The sequence below is a fragment of the Mustelus asterias genome, chromosome 23 (genome assembly GCF_964213995.1).
Source record: "Mustelus asterias chromosome 23, sMusAst1.hap1.1, whole genome shotgun sequence".
NCBI classification, from domain to species: Eukaryota; Metazoa; Chordata; class Chondrichthyes; order Carcharhiniformes; family Triakidae; genus Mustelus; species Mustelus asterias.
This window is the reverse complement of record NC_135823.1, coordinates 66,900,944-66,923,135: the sequence shown is the minus strand read 5'-3', so window position 1 is coordinate 66,923,135 and position 22,192 is coordinate 66,900,944. Positions and strand designations below refer to the sequence as shown.

The window sequence follows — 22,192 nt, the reverse complement described above, 5'->3', positions numbered from 1 at the left end:
TGAGTATTCACAGATGTTGTGTTTATGCAAATCTGGGAGCCATTTACTGATAAAAGATTGTTGCTTTATTGAAGGATTCTCACTTCAACAGATTAGTCATGTGGATTTTTCCACATTGAGTTGCAAATCAGAACACCAGCTATTTAACAGAGCATCACCAATACTGGTGAATTGGCTGCCCTCTAAACAGTCAGATTATTTTCCTTTTCATTGACGTCAGTAGAAAAACCTGGCATGACATATAGCAAACTGACAATGGACTACCACCCCCGCCCCGCAAAATGCCCCGATTAAGCTGAATTTCATCCTCCGTTGGTTTCTTCAAGAAAAGTCGGCATTTTTGCAGATGTTCTGATAAATCAGCATTGTCAGTTGGCAAGAGTACGTGTTGAACAGATGAGAATTTAGACAATAGACAGTCGAAATTCGGCGGTACAAGAATTTTATTCCCCGGGTGAGGTGAATTTATGGGTTTAGCCCTTGCTGAAGCCATGTGCTTCATATATAATGGGTAGAAAGCAATGGTAATTAACATTGAAATATATGATTGATATAGTGAAATGCCCAGAGCCATTGGTGTCCACTCTGGTTAGGAAATTGACTAGTTTTAAATAGGTGAAGGTTATCTCACCCCTGGGTATCGTACTTTGCTGCACTAATGTTCAAATGCAAAGCACCAATAGAAAATGCATTACAAATGTGATTTACCTCACTTGCATCCTAGAAATATTGGATTGATAAAGTAAATGTAGACCAAATGTTTTCTCTTATGGGGCAACCTCGAACAGGATATAGGTTGAGAGGTGGTAGATTTACAAAGAACAAAGAAAATTACAGCACAGGAACACGCCCTTTGGCCCTCCAAACCTGCACCGACTATGCTGCCCGACTGAACTAAAACCTCCTACCGTTCCAGGGACCATATCCCTTTATTCCCAGCTTATTCATGCATTTGTCAAGATGCCTCTTAAAACTCACTATCGTATCCGCTTCCACTACCTTCCCCAGCAAACGAGTTCCAGATACCCACCATCCTCTGTGTAAAAAATTGCCTCGTACATCTCCTTTAAACCTTGCTCCTCGCACCTTAAACCTATGCCCCCTAGTAATTGACTCTCCCACCCTGGGAAAAAGCTTCTGACTATCCACTCTGTCCATGCCCCTCATAATCTTGTAGACTTCTATCAGGTCGCCCCTCAACCTCCGTCGTTCCAGTGAGAATAAACCAAGTTTCTCCAACCTCTCCTCATAGCTAATGCCCTCCATGTCAGGCAACATCCTGGTAAATCTCTTCTGTCCCCTCTCCAAAGCCTCCACTTCCTTCTGGTAGACTGGCGACCAGAATTGAACTCCATATTCCAAGTGTGGCCTAACTAAGGTTCTATAAAGCTGCAACACGACTTGCCAATTTTTAAACTCAGTGCCCCGGCCGATGAAGGCAAGCATGCCGTATGCCTTCTTGACTACCTTCTCCACCTGCAATGCCACTTTCAGTGACCTGTGTACCTGTACACCCAGACCCCTCTGCCTATCAATACTCTTGAGGGTTCTGCCATTTACTGTATATTTCCTATTTGTATTAGACCTTCCAAAATACATTACTTCACATTTGTCCGGATTAAACTCCATCTGCCATCTCTCTGCCCAAGTCTCCAACCGATCTATATCCTGCTGTATCCTCTGATGGTCCTCATCGCCATCCGCAAATCCATCAGCTTTTGTGTTATCCACAAACTTACTAATCAAACCAGTTACATTTTCCTCCAAATCATTTATGTATATATTACAAATGGCAAAGGTCCCAGCACTGATCCCTGAGGAATACCACTTCTCACAGCCCTCCGTTCAGAAACGCACCCTTCCACTGCTACCCTCTGTCTTCTCTGACCGAGCCAGTTCTGTATCCACCTTGCCAGCTCACCTCTGATCCTGTGCGACTTCACCTTCTGACTTCACCTTTAAAACTGAGATGAGGAGGAACTACTTCTCGCAGAGAGTGGTGAATTTGTGGAACTCGCTGCCCCATAGCGCGGTGGAGTCTGAATCATCGAATGGTTTCAAGAAGGAGATAGACGGATTTCTAATAAAAAAGGGATAAGGGGAACAGGTGCGAAGGTGGATTTGAGACCAGGGAGAGATCAGCCATGATCTGATTGAATGGTGGAGCAGGCTTGAAGGGCTGAATTTGCCGACTTCTACTCCTATTTCCTACATAAATAATGACTACTGTTGCTCCTTATATTTGGTTTTTGAAGAATAATCCAAATTTGTATTTATATATTGATGTATGATGCACCATTTAATTGCAAGTTGGAAGATTTTTGATGGTTTGAATTGACTATGTTGTCTTGCATTAAAAGCAATTCAGCTGATGAGTTCATCCCATCTCCTCGAGGTTCGAGAGTTGAAAGAGAATTTGTCACAGTCAGCATTTGTGCTGCAACAGATAGGAGGCTCCATTTTAACCCAATCAGACATTTTGAAGTTGGACAAAGCCTTGCTGTCTGAGGAGCTGATGACGTGACTCTTTATAATATAGAAATTTATTATTTAAACCAGATGTTTCCTCTTTAATTCATAGACCTGCTTAGAGTCTGTTTATCTAAGCTGAAGATTGTTCTTGTGCACAACAATATAGAGAGCATTGTGATGACAGCATTAAGTGAAGAATAACCAGATTCCCCGCATTCATTATACACAAACTTCGTTTTTTCTCCATGTAAACTAGCTTTCCGGCATAACACTACTCTGCTCATATTTTCTATAAATAATTCATTATTGCTTGTCAAGAATAAGTGTACCATTCCACCTTCACTGTTACCTTGAGTAATGTAAATACATAGTTTTATTGCAAAGATTTAGGACACTGCTCACTTAATTGACCTGGGTTTCAGATCTCAACCTAGTTCATAGACTTATAGAAATCCCATAGTGCAGAAGGAAGCCATTCAGCCCATCGGAGTCTGCAGTGACAACAATCCCACCCCAGGCCCTATCTCCACAACCTCACACATTTACCCCGCTAATCCCGCTAACCTACACATCCCGGGACGTTATGGGCAATTTAGCATGGGCAATCAACCTAACCTGCACATCTTTGGACTGTGGCAGGAAACCGGAGCACCCGGAGGAAACCCGCGCAGACACGGGGAGAACGTGCAAACTCCACACAGACAGTGACCCAAGCCGGGAATCGAACCCAGGTCCCTGGAGCTGTGAGGCAGCAATGCTAACCACTGTGCCACCTCAATCAGGGCATGGATCAGGATGTCATTTGATGGATGAAGTTTGTGTCGTTTGTACAATGATGCCTATACAATCCAATATAGTTTTTGTACAGAAATTGAGGTTTGAAGTGTCAGTGCAGAGCTTTAGTGATGAAGGTAATTGGCTTCAGTGGAAAATCAGAAGAGATGTAAAATGGGCTTTCTCGGTTTGATATCATATATGTTATGCTATTGTACAAAATCAGAATTACCCCACAATTTGTCCCAGAAGTACATCCCAAAAATCAAAAACTTGACCTGTGCAGTCAAGCAACTGTGGTCAACAAATGAGGTAAGCGTACAAGAAGTGAAAATCCAGCGGGCTGGGAGAGCTATAAAATAATTCTGGGAAGGTGATCAAGGAGATTCAGAATGGAAATATGAAAAGAATTGTAAGTTATATCAAAGTTAAAAGCAAAATATCTTAGAAAGAAGAGTGCCCTGGCTATCCTGTGGCTTCCTGTCACTCACCTGAATCTCTGAAGAGAGCTTCCGGGGACTGCACAGTATAAGAGTTGTGAGTGAGTGACCACCCTAGACAACATATGCTCAAGGTTAATAGTATGAGCAATGGTTGAAGGCATGTTCCTGCTGCCCCACTGCTTCCTCGGTACTCTTTCCATGCTCTGCTCCCCCTGTGCTCGGTTTTAGTCTGAGCATGTTTCTGCCACCAACTGTGTCCCAGAACTACCATTATCTGCAACTGGATTGCACAGTATTCGGCAAAGATTGGAATCTCTTTATTTGTATAGGGTGGCGCAGTGGTTAGCACTGCTGCCTCACAGCGCCAGGGACCCAGGTTTGATTCCAGCCTCGGGTCACTGTCTGTGTGAAGTTTGCACATTCTCCCCGTGTCTGCATGGGTTTCCTCCGGGTGCTCTGGTTTCCTCCCACAGTCCAAAGATGTGCAGGTTAGGTGATTGGCCATGCTAAATTGCCCCTTAGTGTCCAAGATGTGTAGATTAGCGGGGGAGGGCCTTGGTGAGATGCTCTGTCAGAGAGTCGGTACAGACTCGATAGGTTAAATGGCCTCTTTCTGCACTGTAGGGATTCTGTGATATATACGTATTTGCATTTGGATATCTATAAATAAATAGCTTTTTTTAGTGTTAAAATACTCAAATGTCAATCCATATTGGTTTATATTTGAAAAATTATCAACATGTTTTTTATACCAAATCTGTTGATTTTTAAGCCCATTTAGGAACAATTTGGGGTGAGCCACAAATGCTGTTTAGATGTTTAAAAAGGATCACTTTGTCCTCATTCATAGTTTCAGACCAGCCAAGTGTTGTTCATTATATGTGGCAATCATTCATTCTGATACCAAAGCATGATCTACATTGGTGCAGTCTACATTTCCAAATTCTAAATCAGATAATCTGTAAATTCCTACTTTCCTATATTATTAAAGTTGCTTAGTTTGAAATGCTGGGTCATTCTTTTATTTTAAGCCCAAAAACAGCTTGGAATTATCAGGGATTTGACTGCAATTGCAAGTATAATTGTGGTGTTTTGCTGATGTTGATGATTTTACTGTATTATCTCATCTGTGGAAAAATATACTCACAAACTGAATTCTAAAAATTAATTGCGATTCCCTGAAAAATGAGTAATGCATTATTTCATTTCATTTGATTTATTATTGTCACATGTATTAGCATACAGCATTAGATTAACTGAGAAACCTTTTCCCACAGTTTAAGTCTGTTAGAATGTGACATCCACCAAACTGGTGATATGCTGTTGAGAGGGATGTTCTAGGCTCAGTGAGTGGGGAAAACATTTGACACAAGATAATGTGGGAAGATGTGAGACCATCAACATTGGTCGGAAGAATAGAAAAGTAAAATATTTAAACAGAGAGAGATTACAAAATATTGCAGTACAGAAGGATCTGGATGTCCTCGCATGTAAGCACAAGAAGTTTAGCATGCAGGTACAGCAAGTAATTGGGAAGGCAAATGGAATGTTGACCTTTATCGCAAAGCGATAGAGTATAAAAGTAGGAGAAGTCTTGCGTTGCTTAGACCATATGTGGAGTACTGCATCCTGTTTTTCTCTCTTGTTTAAGGAGGGATGTGGGTGCTTTGGAGACAGTTCAGAGAAGGTTCACCAGACCGCCTCCTGGGATGAAAGGGTTGCCACATGAGGAAAATTTAAGCAGGTTGGACCTATACCTATTTAGCCCAGTGAGGCTAGGAATAGGGAGATAGTACAATTGAACGGTTGGCTAAAGGACTGGTCCAGGAGGGAGGGCTTCATATTCCTGGATCACTGGGAAGTTTTCAAGAGAGGAGGGCACATGTACAAGAAGGACGGGTCACAACTAAATTGGAAGGGCATGAATATCCTGTCTGGGAGTTTTGCTAGTGCAGTTCGGGTGGGTTTAAACTAATATGACAGGGGGGTGGGGATCAAAAAATTATGTCTACAAGTGTAGAGGCTGGGGACGAGCTTGGGGCCAGGACAAGGCTGGCAAAGACGAAGAGTACTCTGGGGGAGGATGACCTCACTGGACCTGGAGGTCTGGAGTGCGTCTACTTCAATGCAAGGAGCGTAGCAGGTAAGACCGACGAACTTAGGGCCTTAATGCTTACGAGGAATTTGGATGTGGTTGCGGTGACAGAGACTTGGTTGAAAGAGGGACAGGACTGGCAACTGAATATTCCGGGGTACAAGTGTTTTAGGCGAGACAGAGGAGGGGCCAAAAGAGGTGGGGGAGTAGCAGTATTAGTTTGAGAGCATATTACAGCGGTGCAGAGGGAGGACAATTCAGAGGGGTCGTGTAACGAGTCACTGTGGGTGGAGCTCAGAAACAGGAAGGGCGCAGTCACTATGTTGGGGGTATACTACAGGCCCCCCCAACAGCCCAAGGGAAGTGGAAGAACGGATATGTCAGGAGATAATGGATAGGTGCAGGAAAAATAGGGTTGTTGTAGTGGGAGACTTCAATTTCCCTGGTATAGACTGGAAATCGCATAGGGCTGGGAGTCTGAATGGGGAGGCATTTGTAAAATGCGTACAGGAAGGTTCTTTGGAACAATATGTAGATAGCCCGACTAGAGAGGGGGCTATACTGGACCTAGTACTGGGGAATGAGCCCGGTCAGGTCTTCGAAGTTTTGGTAGGGGAACATGTGGCAAATGGTGACCACAATTCTGTTAGCTTTAGGATAGTGATGGAAAAGGATGAACGGTGTCCCAAGGGTAAGGTGTTGGATTGGGGCAAGGCTAATTTTAGTGGGATTAGGCAGAAATTGGCAGCTGTTGATTGGGAGAGGCTGTTTGAGGGTAAATCCACATCTGGCATGTGGGAGTCTTTTAAGGAACAGTTGTTAGGTCTGCAGAATAGGCATGTGCCTGTAAAAAAGGATAGGAAGGGTAGGATTCGAGAACCGTGGATAACCAGGGAAATTGAGGGATTGGTCAAAAAGAAAAGAGAGGCGTACGTTAGGTCCAGGCAGCTAAAAACGGAGGGAGCTCTGGAGGAATACAAAGAAAGTAGGAAAGAACTCAAACGAGGAATTAGAAGGGCAAAAAGGGGTCACGAAATGTCCTTGGCAGACAGGATTAAGGAGAATCCCAAGGCATTTTATTCATACATTAGGAACAAAAGGGTTGTCAGGGAAAAAATCGGACCTCTCAGGGACAAAAGTGGGGAATTATGCTTAGAGCCCAAAGAAGTAGGGGAGATCCTAAATTAATACTTTGCGTCGGTATTCACAAAGGAGAGGGATGTGTTGACTGGGAGTGTCTCGGAGGGGAGTGTTGACCCGTTAGAGAAAATCTCCATTACAAGGGAGGAAGTGTTAGGTTTTTTAGGGAATATAAAGACTGACAAATCCCCAGGGCCTGATGGAATCTATCCCAGGCGGCTCAGGGAGACGAGAGATGAAATCGCTGTGCCTCTGACGCAAATCTTTGTCTCGTCATTGGACACAGGTGAGGTCCCAGAGGATTGGAGGATAGCTAATGTGGTCCCGTTATTTAAGAAGGGTAGGAAGGATAACCCGGGAAATTATAGGCCGGTGAGCTTGACGTCCGTGGTCAGGAAGTTGTTGGAGAGGATTCTTAGAGATAGGATGTATGCGCATTTAGAAAGGAATAAACTCATTAACGATAGTCAGCATGGTTTTGTGAGAGGGAGGTCATGCCTCACTAACCTGGTGGAGTTTTTTGAAGAAGTGACCAGAATGGTTGACGAGGGAAGGGCCGTGGATGTCGTCTATATGGACTTTAGTAAGGCGTTTGATAAAGTCCCTTATGGTAGGTTGGTGCAAAAGGTTGGATCTCATGGGATAAAGGGGGAGGTGGCTAGATGGGTGGAGAACTGGCTTGGTCACAGAAGACAGAGGGTGGTAGTGGAAGGGTCTTTTTCTGGCTGGATGCCTGTGACTAGTGGTGCTCCGCAGGGCTCTGTATTGGGACCTCTGCTGTTTGTGATTTATATGAATGATCTGGAAGAAGGTGTAACTGGGGTGATCAGTAAGTTTGCGGATGACACGAAAATGGCTGGACTTGCAGATAGTGAGGAACATTGTCAGAGGCTACAGAAGGATATAGATAGGCTGGAAATTTGGGCAAAGAAATGGCAGATGGAGTTCAATCCAGATAAATGCGAAGCGATGCATTTTGGTAGAACTAACGTACGGAGGAGCTATACGATAAATGGCAGAACCATAAAGGGTGTAGATACGCAGAGGGACCTGGGTGTGCAAGTCCACAGATCCTTGAAGGTGACGTCACAGGTGGAGAAGGTAGTGAATAAGGCATATGGCATGCTTGCCTTTATAGGACGGGGCATAGAGTATAAAAGTTGGGGTCTGATGTTGCGGTTGTATGGAACGTTGGTTCGGCCGCATTTGGAATACTGCGCCCAGTTCTGCTCACCACACTACCGGAAGGACGTGGAGGCTTTGGAGAGAGTGCAGAGGAGGTTTACCAGGATGTTGCCTGGTATGGAAGGGCTTAGTTATGAGGAGAGATTGGGTAAACTGGGGTTGTTCTCACTGGAAAGACGGAGGATGAGGGGTGACCTAATAGAGGTGTATAAAATTATGAAAGGCATAGATAAGGTGAACGGTGGGATGCTTTTTCCCAGGTCGGTGGTGACGTTCACGAGGGGTCATAGGTTCAAGGTGAGGGGGATGAGGTTTAACACGGATATCAGAAGGATGTATTTTACGCAGAGGGTGGTGGGGGCCTGGAATGCGCTGCTGGGCAAGGTGGTGGAGGCGGACACACTGGGAATGTTTAAGACTTATCTAGATAGCCACATGAATAGAGTGGGAATGGAGGGATACAAAAGAATGGTCTAGTTTGGACCAGGGAGCGGCGCGGGCTTGGAGGGCCAAAGGGCCTGTTCCTGTGCTGTATTGTTCTTTGTTCTTTATACACATTGGAGTTGATAAGATTGAGCGATGATCACATTGAAACAGTAAATATCCTGAGGGGGCTCGATAGGGTAGATGCTTTCCACTTGTGGGGGGGGGGAATCTAGAACTGGGGGGCACATCTTGAGAATAAAGGGCGTCCCATTTAAGATGGAGCTGGAGAGAAATTTCTTCTCTTGAGGAATTCGGTACCCCGATGAGCAGTGGAACATAAGTCATTGAATATATTAATGGCTAAATTATATAGATTTCTGAACTACAAGGGGAGCCTAGGGTTATGGGGGGCATTAATGGGATTGAGAGTAATGTCAGATCAACTCTGATCTTATCGAATGGTGGAGTGAGCTTGATGGGCCCAAGGCCCACTCTTGTTTCTATTTATGTTCTTAAAAAAAAATGTCCAATATGTTCCAATTCCAATCAACATTCTGTTGAAAAGCAACAAAATAATTCTGAATTGTATAATTCATCCTGTAGTTGTGAAATGATGTCCTACTTAGCGTGAGTTCAATTGGGGAGCTGCGTCAAAACATCCTATACAGGGCTAACTCTGACTGGGCTTCGTGCAAATGTTAATCACAAGAAAAGAACAGGCTGCTCATCTTTCATCATTGGCTGGGTGTTTCACATAATTGATATATTTAGTAGATGTTGAGAAGGTTTTGGGCATGTCCGAATAGATTGCTTTGGACATGGCAGCCTGTTTATTTGTTGTAAAGACAGCAACTGGAAATAAATTCACTGGATCCCCTTGAGAAATTGTCAGAAAGGATAAAGGGCAAGGCTAAGAATTCATTTCTAATGGAGACCAAATGAGTTATATTGGCAGTAACCTTCTTTCTACCAGATTATTTATTGCAGTGGCATTAACTAATGTTTTGGTTGCTTTCCCATGGAACTGGATGTCATCACTGTTTTGCCTGTATTGTCCAGTAGAAGTTGTTTCCCTGCCATAACCTAACGCCAATGTTACTTGGCTCTCAGAAAAAACACTAGATTTATCATACCTTGGATAATAAACCTTTATTGAGTGGCTGGTAAAGCATTTTATAGTAGTTGCGATTCTCTTGAAGCTTCACCAGTGCATAAAGTCTTGCCAGTGGTGCCACGGTGGATTGCAAAATCAAACACCCACCTTTTCAAAATAGTTCTTGTAACAAACTAGATTTTTTTTCTGGTGTGGATTTAGTAAATCAAGGGAAGCAAATAGAAACCTAATTTAAATAGAATAATTACTGAAGTTCATGCTGAATTCAATGACTTTGAGCAAAGCTCTGCCATGTCTCCTGTTGAACACACTCAACTGCACAAGATTTGTACATGATATATCAACAGGGCGGCACGGTAGCACAGTGGTTAGCACTGCTGCTTCACAGCTCCAGGGACCTGGGTTCGATTCCCGGCTCGGGTCACTGTCCGTGTGGAGTTTGCACATTCTCCTCGTGTCTGCGTGGGTTTTCTCCGGGTGCTCCGGTTTCCTCCCACAGTCCAAAGATGTGCGGGTTAGGTTGATTGGCCATGATAAAATTGCCCCTTCGTTTCCTGAGATGTGTAGGTTAGAGGGATTAGTGGATAAAAATATGTAGGGATATGGGGGTAAGGCCTGGGTGGGATTGTGGTCGGTGCAGACTCGATGGGCCGAATGGCCTCTTTCTGCACTGTAGGATTCTATGATTCTATGACTGAGGCGACACGGTGGCACAGTGGTTAGCACTGCTGCCTCACAGCGCCAGGGACCCAGGTTCAGTTCCGGCCTTGGGTCACTGTCTGTGTGAAGTTTGCACGTTCCCCGGGCCTGCGTGGGTTTCCTCTGGGTGCTCCGGTTTCCTCCCACAGTACAAAGATGTGCAAGTCAGATGGATTGGCCATGCTAAATTGCTCCTCGGTGACCCAGGGTATGTAGGATTAGCGGGGTAAATATGTGGGGTTACAAGGATAGGCCGGGTCTGGGTGGGATGCTCTGTTGGAGAGTTGGTACAGACTTGATGGGCTGAATGGCTGCCTTCTGTAAGATTCTATTCTATGACTAGCCTGCTTTAGCTTACTCCTTAGAACAAGATTTTTTGGCAATTATCTGCTGAATTTAACATCATACTAAATGAGTGCCCAAAATCTCAGTGGTACCAGGCATCACTGTTGTGAAAGAACATTATGAAGCATTTAGGTAGCTGGTTGCTCAGTATAAGGAGCATTTTGAAATTATGGGGAGGGCTTGCCTCAAAATTTGGTGTGGTTTTTAATTCTTCTTTGCTACTGGAACAGGGCAAAACACACCCTGATTTTGTTGTTCTTGGAGCTGAAAATTGGTGTTTGGCACATGCCCGCTCATCTCTTGTTTATTCCACTATAAAGTCAAGTTGATTCAAATTAATCACTGATTTTAATCCAGGTTCAAATGTTACACTGCAGTGTAGTGCAAGCTTAAATTATACCTGAATATAATCAGATGTGTGCTTGGTACTGAAAGGAGACGGAAAGATCATAATTTTCAGAAAAATGTTTTGCTTGCATAGCGTTCAAGTCTCAGTCTTGCAAAACAGCTGAGTGTTCAGACAGGTGATTGCTAGCATCTCTGCAGTCTTTGTCAGTACCACTGTGTGACGAGCCATTTGGGAACATTTAAGTGTCAACTCGAGATACAATGCCCTGACAGTTGTCTCTTGATAACTTTCACATTTTCTTCGAGATGCAGCTGGCAAACTGGTGAAAGTCAATGCTAGCTAACAGTAGGAAACTTGCATCTGGCTGTCAGCCAAAGCTGGTGTTTTATGTCCTTTCAATACACGATACAGAATGTATTTTTATCACAAATTTACCTGAGCCACACTTGGAGCTTGGAAACCAATCTCTATTAATGAAATGTAATTGGCTCTCAAGTGTTTAAATGATTAAGAAAGGGCTGTTTTTACATTTGATTTTCTTCTGATCTTTCATCATGTATTAATTTAAACCTTACTCATGAACACATATGCCACAGGTTTTGTGTAACTGAAGAGAATAAATATAAATCACCCGTCTCTTTTCTTTTAATGATTAATCACATTTTTCTAACTGTGAAATTTGCTATGTGAAACATGGTGTGAATGCAGTTCAGAAAGCAATTTAAAATACTCAAAATATTGTGTATCGTTATGGTGCTTGAAATATTCACTTCATTCAAAGCATTGGTGCATGTAATAATCTGAGAGCCTCCCTTAATCCTACAGACTGCCAGTGCTGTGCGATGAGTGTAACAAATAAAATAACTAGAGCTATAGAAATAGCACGTACATGGTGGATTAATGTACTGCACACTGCCAAGATGTGCCAAAGATATTGATCTATTAACATCTAGGAAACAAATGCTCTGAAGTTTAAAATGTCACATTAACACAGAATCAAGTGGCTAGCGTGCAAGGGCAAGGGAGAACTGCCATTAAGAGTGAAAAGCTCCCAGAATCGAAGTGGAATTGGCAGCACTGCTGGTACATTTTGTTCTTGAATGGCTTTCCGAGTTAAAATGGCAGAGGAGGAGAAATAGTGCAACGTTTCTGTGTTAACATGAAAGCTTGCTGCAGAAGACAAATGTGCCAACACTGTTGCGTTCGCCCTCTTGTTGCACAACAGAAGTTGTTTGGTACGTTCAAAACATCTCAAATGGTAGTTGTGTGTAAGGATTCACACCCCCATTTCAGGAGTCCATTGCATGGTCTATTTTGACATTCTAATGCATCAGTGAAGGAAGGCTAGATTGCCGGAGGTGCAATGTACCACGGGTATTGCTGCTCGAGGTGAAGATTAAAGGCCTCATGGTGCTACCCAAAAAAAGAACTGGAAGTTCTTGCTTCATTCTGGTCATCACTTTGCCCCCCACTAATATCACTAAAGCTAGATTAACCGCTCACTCATCTCATTCTGAGTAATCTTACAGTACACAATATAACTACTATATTTGCCTAAATAACCACATCATTGCACCTTAATGTATGTGAAGCTCTTCTTGGGTGGCACAGTGGTTAGCACTGCTGCCTCTCAGCGCCAGGGGCCCGGGTTCGATTCCCGGCTTGGATCACTGTCTGTGGAGTTTGCACGTTCTCCCCGTGTCTGCGTGGGTTTCCGCTGGGTGCTCTGGTTTCCTCCCACATTCTGAAAGACTGGTTAGGTGCATTGATGTGGAGATGCCGGCGTTGGACTGGGGTAAACACAGTAAGAAGTCTCACAACACCAGGTTAAAGTCCAGCAGGTTTATTTGGTAGCACAAGCCACACGACAACACAGAGTCGCTGAGCAGAGACTAATAGCCAAGTTCCGCACACATGAGGACGGCCTCAACCGGGATCTTGGATTCATGTCACACTATCTGTAATGCCCACGACTTGCCTGGGCTTGCAAAATCTCACTAACTGTCCTGGCTGGAGACAATACACATCTCTTTAACCTGTGCTTAACCCTCTCTCCACTCACATTGTCTGTACCTTTAAGACTTGGTTACTTGTAAAGACTCGCATTCCAACCATTATTTTGTAAATTGAGTTTGTGTCTTTATATGCCCTGTTTGTGAACAGAACTCCCACTCACCTGATGAAGGGGCAGGGCTCCGAAAGCTAGTGGCTTGTGCTGCCAAGTAAACCTGTTGGACTTTAACCTGGTGTTGTGAGACTTCTTACTGTAGGTGCATTGACCCAAACAGGCGCCAGAGTGTAGCGACTAGGGGATTTTCACAGTAACTTCATTGCAGTGTTAATGTAAGCCTTACTTGTGACTAATAAATAAACTTTACTTTACTTTGAAGTCTTCTTGCAAGGAGTGATAAGGCACCATATAAATACATCTTTGTTTGTTTGCCCTAACAATAAAAGCTGTGAGGCATATATTTGGTAAAATAACTCATTAGAAAGAAATGATTCTGATCCCACATGAACAAATAGCACAGTCCTGACTCAGTTTTTGTTGTTTTAAAAATGTTTCAACATTGGATGCTGACAGTATCATCTGGGGAAACTGGTTTGGAGCCTGACAATCTGGAGGAGCTGCACTAACATCTGTCCATACGATCATTAATCTACAGGGAATCAACAATCTAATTTTCAGTTGACCTCTCCTGGACTTGGCTTCGACAGTTTCTCGGAGTCAGTTTCTGTGATTATGTAATTCAACGCTGGGAATGGGAAACAAAAGCATTGTAGGAACAGACCCAACACCCTCTCCCACCCAAGCAAGGTCAAGGTTGAAATGAGTCATATTTTGACCCTCTGTTTCAGAGCCTTGAAATCATGTACACAATTATTGTGGTACTCTAGCATCAATGGATGGACTGGTAGAGGTGCAAACGAGATGCCCTTGTTCCAGTTCTGATGCATATCTACAGCCAATGTCATATTGCCAGAAACTCTACATTATCCTTGTAAGTTTGAAGTGCTTTAATGAGTTACTTCCTGAGCAATAATTTATCATACCAGTTCACAAGGAGAGATGGTGTAAACAGGGTGTAAATATCTTGCTGGCTGGTTCGAGTAACTCTTAAAAAGTTTTTCATCAATAAATACTTGAACCACTAAAGTTTGCTGCTGAAGCTCATATTCTCACGAACAAATATATTAGTTCCTTATCCTTCCCCTTTCTGATGTCCCACTTGTTTCAGTATATGTTTTTGTATGTTAATCTGTGGACTGAAACACACAAGCATGAGATTTACTCTGTGAACACCACTGCAAAAGTAGAATTGCTATCATATCAACATTATATTTGGAACATTTGGTTTTGATTTTTAAACAGTTCTACTCCTGAGATTATGGGTTGTTTTTCTGAGGCTCCAGCCATTAGCACACGTGGCTGGTGACTTATTGGCAAATCATGAGTGCTGTTCTCACAGTTTTCTGTCCATTTACTGGGAAGCAAACCATAGTCAATGCTTCCACGCTTGACCAATATGCTGCACACTGGAACTATTCAATATAGAAGAGCTTTCCTTAAGAATAGTATTGACTGAAAAGACAGAAAACTGCAAATTTTGCTGATTGCTTCTTAAAAATGTTCCAAGGACTACTGTGACAGGGACCCGGGTTCAATTCCAGCCTCGGGTGACTGTCTGTGTGGGGTTTGCACGTTCTCTCCATGTCTGCGTGGGTTTCCTCCGAGTGCTCCGGTTAGCTCCCACACTCCAAAGATGTGCGGCTTAGGTAGATTTGGCCATGCTAAGTTGCCCCTTGGTGTCAGAGACATTAGCAGGCTAAATACGTGGAATTGTTTTTGATGCAGCCTTGATGGGCTGAATGGCCTCCGTCTGAACCATAGGGATTCAATGATTCTAATTGTATCTTTCTTTATTCATTTTACGGGACTTGAGCGTCGCTGGCTGGGCCAAGATTTATTGTTCGTCCCGAACTGCCCTCCCTGAGGGCATTTGAGAATCAACCACATTGCTGTGGCTCTAGAGTCACATGTAGGCCAGACCAGGTAAGGATGGCAGATTTACTTCCCCAAAGGGCATTAGGGAACCAGATGGGTTTTTATAAAAATCGACATTGGTTTCATGGCCATCAGTAGATTCTTAATTCCAGATTTTTATTGAATTCAAATTTCACCATCTGCTGTGATGGGATTTGAATCTGGAACTTGGCCTGTGCTCTGGATTACGAGTCCAGTAACAACACCACTACCGTCACTGCCTACCCTAACTGAGGTTAGTGAAATGGAAGTCTTATCCAAGGAAAGGTTGGGGGAGTTTTCCCCCAGTCTTCTAGTCAATATTACAATATTACAACATGGCTAAAGGAGCAGATGATCTGGCCAAGTAACTTACTGCCGTCTGTGGACATTGCTGTGCACAGATTGGCTGCCGTACTTCCAACAGCTCAATAGTGACTACACTTCAAAAGTAGCTTGTTGGTCGTTAAGCGACTGGGACACCCCGGCATCATGGAAGGCACTAGATGTAAATTTTTTTTTGGCAAGCGTACTAGTTCAAGAACCATAAGGGATGAGGCATCCCATGTGAGAAAAGTAGAGGAAAAACTGGTAAAGATAGTCCACTCTGAGCTCCACTTGAGCCCGTTAGCTGATAGTTAGCATCATTGCTCTTTAGAAACACCTGTAATCTGGAGTGCTTTGTGCTCTCCATTGGAGAAAATGTGTCATCAAGAGAAAGAGAAGAAAATGCCAGAATTGGAAAGACCAATTTTAAAAACTACAAGGTATCTGTACTAAACTGGTACTAATGACCACAAACGTAGCATTGTCTTGGCATCATATAGTACCTCATAAAGAGCCCCATTTATTTATTTATTTTTATTTTATTAGCAGTTTTAAGCATGTGAAAAGTTGTACTAGTCAAAATAGAGTTTCCTGGGAACCTTGTTAGAAAATTGCCCCGTCTAGACATTTTCACAGGGCACTTTAAAGAATCTCGGTGAGGCTAACCAGTACGTCATTCTCCCCTTAAAACCTGATTTATATCCATTTCTCTGAAAATACTACATGCTTAACCCACAAAGACAAACATGTTAAGCTGCCTCAAAGCAGTAAAATTGCCCATTAATGTGTCAATTTGGATCTGATGATCATGTGTATAACTTGTGTGGGAAGAACTTGGTGATAAGAGTGAACAGTTGAAGTATTTTCACATACTGAAACAAAATGTTTGTCCACTTGTATTAAAGAAAAACTTGGTAGATGTGTTGTTTCGAAAGCCAGCATGCCCACTCCACTGGAGTGTGGAATGAGGCTGTGCTGAGCAGATCGCTGTAGAATGCAGTTTGTCCCTCGTCCTAGTGTGTTGGGTGCCCTGGGCTGGAAAACTTATATTGCTGATAGACAAGGCAAGTTATTTTTCACCCAAGCAAAAGTCAAAGAAACTCTTGAGCCAACGTTTCGAGTCTGGATGACCCTTCATCACAGCTCTCCACAGATGCTGCCAGACCTGCTGAGATTTTCCAGCATTTTCTGTTTTTGTTTCAGATTCCAGCATCCGCAATAATTTACTTTTATCTCAGTAGCTTGAGATTTGAGTGTAACTTTAGAACATGTGTAGCAGTAGCTTCAGTTGTCATGTTTAGTGTTCCTTTAGCTTCCTTCCTGATCTGTTTTTTGTGTGGCCTTGTGCAACACTCTTCAACCTCATTTAGCCAGCTAATAATTGTTTTTTTGTACCTTCTAATCTGCCTTTGTATCTGGTCCCAAGGGGAGGATAGAACTTGGCAGCAATGTCAAAATGAGCACATACTTCCAATGTATCCACACAATTCCTCCAGAAAGATTCAGCATTTTTTCCCCCTCTTTGTTTATTAGGACCTATTCAACCTATAGCTTTATGTAATCATTCTTTTAATACTTTGTTTTATTTTTTTTTCCCAGCTGCCGGTTATACAATAGCAGTTTTTTTTTACTTTTTTCAGGGTTCTGACATACTTTCCAGGTGAAAATATTCATGTCTAAAAAAATCAAAGCACAAATCCTTAGTGAACTTTCCTGGAAAAATGTTGTCCTTGTGAACTGGGCAAATTAGAATATTTCAGTCGCACACAACAATAGAAAATGCTGGAAAATCTCAACAGGTCTGACAGCATCTGTGGAGAGAGAACAGACTTTGGAAACAAATGCTTCTCTGCCAGAAAATGGGATTTAAAACTATTAACTTTTCACCGAATAAAATTTCGAGTCCGTCATCCAGACTCGAAGCATTGGCTCTATTCTCTCTTCGCAGATGCCGCCAGACCTGCTGAGATTTTCCAGCATCTTCTGTTTTTGTTTCAGATTTCAGCATTTGCAGTAATTTACTTTCATCTGAGAATATTTCAGTGCTCAAAATGGATACAGGGTAGAATCACCCTGCTCAAGAATCTTCTCTTCTGAAATTACATGACCAATGTGGTCCTCTTAAAAGTTGGTCAATTTTCTTATTCGAAATTTGCATTTATGTAGCACTTTTAAAATAGAGAAACATTTTGAAGTGCTTCATAAAAACATAAAAAGTGGCTATAAAAGTTTCTATAGGTATGTAAAGAGAAAAAGATTTACAGTCAGAAACAGGGAAATTCATTACAGGGAACAAAGAAATGGCTGAGGTACTAAATTCATACTCTGCTTCAGTCTTCACAGAGGAAGGCATGAATAACGTATCAGAAGTTCTGAGAAACACAAGTTTTCGTGAGCAGCTGAAGAAAATCAGTATTAGTAGAGAAATGGTTTTGGGAAAATTGCTGGGATTGAAGGTGGATAAATCTCCAGAGCCTGACAGTCTTCATCCCAGAGTACTTAAGGAAGTGGCCCTAGAAATAGTAGATCCATTGGTGGTCATTTTCCAAAATTCTTTGGACTCTGGAGTGGTTTCTACAGAGTGGAGGGTAACTAATGTAAGCCCACTATTCAAAAATGGAGGTGGAAAGAAAACCAGGAACTATAGACCAGTGAGCCTAACATGGTATTGGGGAAGTTGCTAGAGCCCATTATCAAAGATTTCATAGCACAGCATGTGGAAAGCAGTGGTATAATCAGACAAAGTCAGCATGGATTTACAAAAGGGAAATTATGCTTGACAAGTCTACTGGACTTTGAGGATGTGACTAGTGGCCAGGGAGAACCAGTGGATATAGGTTATTTAGACTTTCAGAAAGCTTTCAATAAGGTCTCAAATAGCAGATTACTATGAAAAATTAATGTGCATGGGATTGCGGGTAGTATTTTGAGATGGATAGAAAGCTGGTTAGTAGACAGAAAGTAAAGAGTTGGGATTGGCAGGCAGTGATTAGTGGGGTTCTGCAGAGATCTGTGCTAAGACCCCAACTGTTCACATATATTAATAATTTGGATGAGGGAACTAAATGGATTATCTCCAAATTTGCAGATGATAAATAGAAAATGGAAGCAGGAGTAGGCCATATGGCCCATCGAGTTGGGTGGGAGGGTGGGCTGTGAGGCGGATACTCAGAGAGACCTTGGTGTCCTCGTGCATCAGTCGCTGAAAGTAAGCGCGCAGATACAACAGGCAGTAAAGAAATGGCATGTTGGCCTTCGTAGTGAGATGATCTATGTATAGGAATAGGCATGATTTACTGCAATTGTGTAGGGAGGGTGTTAGTGAGGCCACACCCAGAGTATTGTATGTAGGTTTGGTGTCCTTACCTGAGGAAGGATATCCTTGCTTTGAAGGTTTACCAGGCTGATTTCTGGGATGGTAGGCCTGTCATATGAGGAGAGACTAAATTGGTTAGGATTATATTCATTGGAGTTTAGAAGAGTGAGGGGGATCTCATTGAAACTTAGAAAATTCTAACAGGGTTAGACAGGGTGGATTCAGAAAGAATGTTCCCAATGGTGGGGGAGTCCAGAACTAGGGGTCATAGTTTGAGGATAAGGGGTAAACATTTTAGAACTGAGGTGAGGAAAGATTTCTTCACCCAGATGGTGGTGAATGTGTGGAATTCACCACCACAGAAAGCTGTTGAAGCCAAACCATTGTGTGATTTCAAGAAGGAATTATATATAGCTCTTGGGGCTAAAAGAGATCAAGAGATATGGGGGAAAGGGGAGATCAGGATATTGAATTTGATGATCAGCCATGATCAAGATGAATGGCGGAGCAGTCTCAAAGAGCTGAATGGCCCCCTCCTGTGTTTGTTTCTATGGTTCACGAGTGTGAGGAAAGCAGCTCCTCAGCCAAGAAGAGATTAGGAATGTTGAACAAAAGCTTGGTTGAAGGAGGAGAGGGAGGTGGACAGTCAAGATGGTGCCTTGGGGAGGGAGTTTCAGGGCATTGAACCTGGACAGCTGAAGGCACGGCTGCCATTGGCAGAATGAAAGGAGGGTGCTGCACAAGATGGATGAGTCTAATATTTATCCTGGGAATCTGTTTTAGTGCCTCCCCTCCCCTCCCCACCGATGACCCACTCGTTCCCCCCCGCCCCCACCATACTGAAAGGGGAAAGGCTGATAAATACCCCAGTTCATTTTGAGGTTGGGTAAAGGTTGAATCCGTATTCCCAAATTTTGATTCAGATATTTACATTTAACTGCATGCATCCCTTGAATTCAGACTTGCTGACTGATTTTCTATGGAGCTCATTAGTCTCGTTCCTGCAAAGGTCCAAAGCTCAAGGGCACCTCAAGTAATTATTCAGATTAAGTGACAGCAGAAAATTGCGGCAATCTGTTCATTGCTCTGCTGGTTAGCTTTGTTCCAGCAACTGTGTTCATGAGCTGAGATTGTGCCAGTGGCAGAATGTCTCCCATTGACAGATCATCGTTATCCTCCCAATCAGTTACCTCCATCATGTTTACTTTTGATATCCACACACACATCCATTCGAGTAGGGTCACTGGATTGGAATCTGAATGGTCATTTGTACTGATTTTCCCCACTTTAGAGCAGCGGTAATAATATATTCAATGATCCAGCCCCTACTGCTCTGGGGAAGAGAATCCTAATGATTGACAACCCTCGAGAGGAGAAATTCCTCCGTTTTAAATGTGAGACCCCCTTATTTTTAAACTGTGCTCAGTTCTAGATTCCCCAACATGGAGAAACATCCTTTCAGCATCTACTCTGTCAAGCTCTCTCAGAATCCTTTATGTTTCAATGAGATCAATAGTTCACTCTGCCAAACTCCAATGGTTATAGGCCCCACCTGCTGAACCTTTCCTCATAAGACAACTTCTTCAACCCAGGAATTAGCTGAGTGAACCTTTTCTAAACTGTTCCCACTGCATGGATATCCCTCCTTGAATAAGGAGTACTTGAGTACTCGAGATGTGATCTCGCCAATTACGTCCTGAATTGAATATTCCATTCCCTTTGCAATAAAGGCCAATATTCCAATTGCTTTCCTAATTATATGCTGCACCTGCATGCTAATATTTTTATGACTCTTGTACCAGGATCCCTCTGTACTGCAGCATTCTATAGTCTCCCTTTATTGAAATAATATTCTGTTTTTCTATTCTTCCTACCAAAGTGGACAACCTCACATTTTCCCACATACTCCATCTGCCAAATTTTAGCCCACTCACTTGACCTTTCTATATCCTTTTCAGACTTTGTGTCTCCTGATAACTGACTTTCCCACCTATCTATATCGTCAGCAAATCTGTCTATGCGACACTCAGTCCCTTCATCCAAGTCACTGTGGCACAGTGGTTAGCACTGCTCCCTCAGAGTGCCAGGGACCCTGGTTCGATTCCAGCTTTGGGTGACTGTGTGGAGTTTGCACGTTCTCACTGTGTCTGTCTGGGTTTCCTCTGGGTGCTCCGGTTTCCTCCTACAGTCTAAAGATGTGCAAATCTACAAAAGGTCGTGAATATAGCCCAATCCATCACGCAAACCAGCCTCCCATCCATTGACTCTGTCTACACTTCCCGCTGCCTCGGCAAAGCAGCCAGCATAATTAAGGACCCCACGCATCCTGGACATTCTCTCTTCCATTTTCTTCCTTCGGGAAAAAGATACAAAAGTCTTACAACTGACAGCTTCTTCCCTGCTACTGTCAGACTTTTGAATGGACTTACCTTGCATTACGTTGATCTTTCTCTACACCTTAGCTATGACTGTAACACTACATTCTGCACTCTTTCGTTTCCTTCTCTATGAATGGTATGCTTTGTCTGTATAGCGCGCAAGAAACAATACTTTTCACTGTCTGACAATACATGTGGCAATAATAAATCAAATAAATTGCCCTTAATGTCCCAAGATTTGTAGGTTAGGGGGATGAGTGGGGTTACAGGGAGAGAGCATGGGATGGGCCTGGGAAAGATGCTCTGTCGGAGAGTCGGTGCAGACTCAATGGACCGAATGGCCTCCTTTTGTACTGTAGGGGTTCTATGGGATTCTAATATACAATCATTAGTTGAGGCTCCAACGCTGACCTCTGCGGCCCACCAGTTATAGTTTGTCAAGTTGAAAATACCCCATTTATCCCAACTCGTTGTTTCCTGTTAGTTAGCCACCCTTCTTTCCATGCTAATATATTTCCCCCATCAGTACGGACTCTTAGCTTGTGCAATGACCTTTTATATGGCACTTGGGGTTGCCAACCCTCCAGGATTGGCCTGGAGTCTCCAGGACTTGAAGATCAATGTTCAGGACACTGTTCTGTGCGGTCCTGAAGAAAAATCAGAGGGACATTAAAGAAGATTTCTTTTGCCACTTTGTTTGAACATTTCTCTTCACCGGCAAATATTGCCTGTCCCTGCCTGTGTGTGCACGCGCGCCTGGCCAGATTTGTAAATATTGCCTGACAACTATCTATCTGATGGCCTGAGTAATAGATAAAAGTGAAAATATCATCACCAAAATTGAATGGAGAGGCAGAAACAAGGGGGCTCGTGCACCAGCACAAGTTGGTATCGACCAACCTGTTGTTGTTTTATCCACCATAGTTCCTTATAAGCTGCACAGTAGCTCAGCAACCCAAAAGTTCCCAAAGAGGCCACACTCAAGTCGGGTTGGTCCCTTTTACTGTGTGGCTGCACAAGAAAGTTTAAAGGGCCTGTGTACCAAAACAAATCGGCCACACGCTGCAAAGGAATATTCTATAGTATGTTGTTTGCCACCCTGCCA

At 43.1% G+C, this 22,192-nt stretch overlaps 1 protein-coding gene across 14 annotated transcripts in view; it reads left to right on the top strand.

Annotated features, from left to right (window-relative positions):
- The window catches only part of mrtfba (myocardin related transcription factor Ba), a 297,785-nt gene that overhangs the window by 140,100 nt on the left and 135,493 nt on the right, over nucleotides 1-22,192 (top strand). The gene's annotated exons all lie outside the window — the stretch shown is intronic.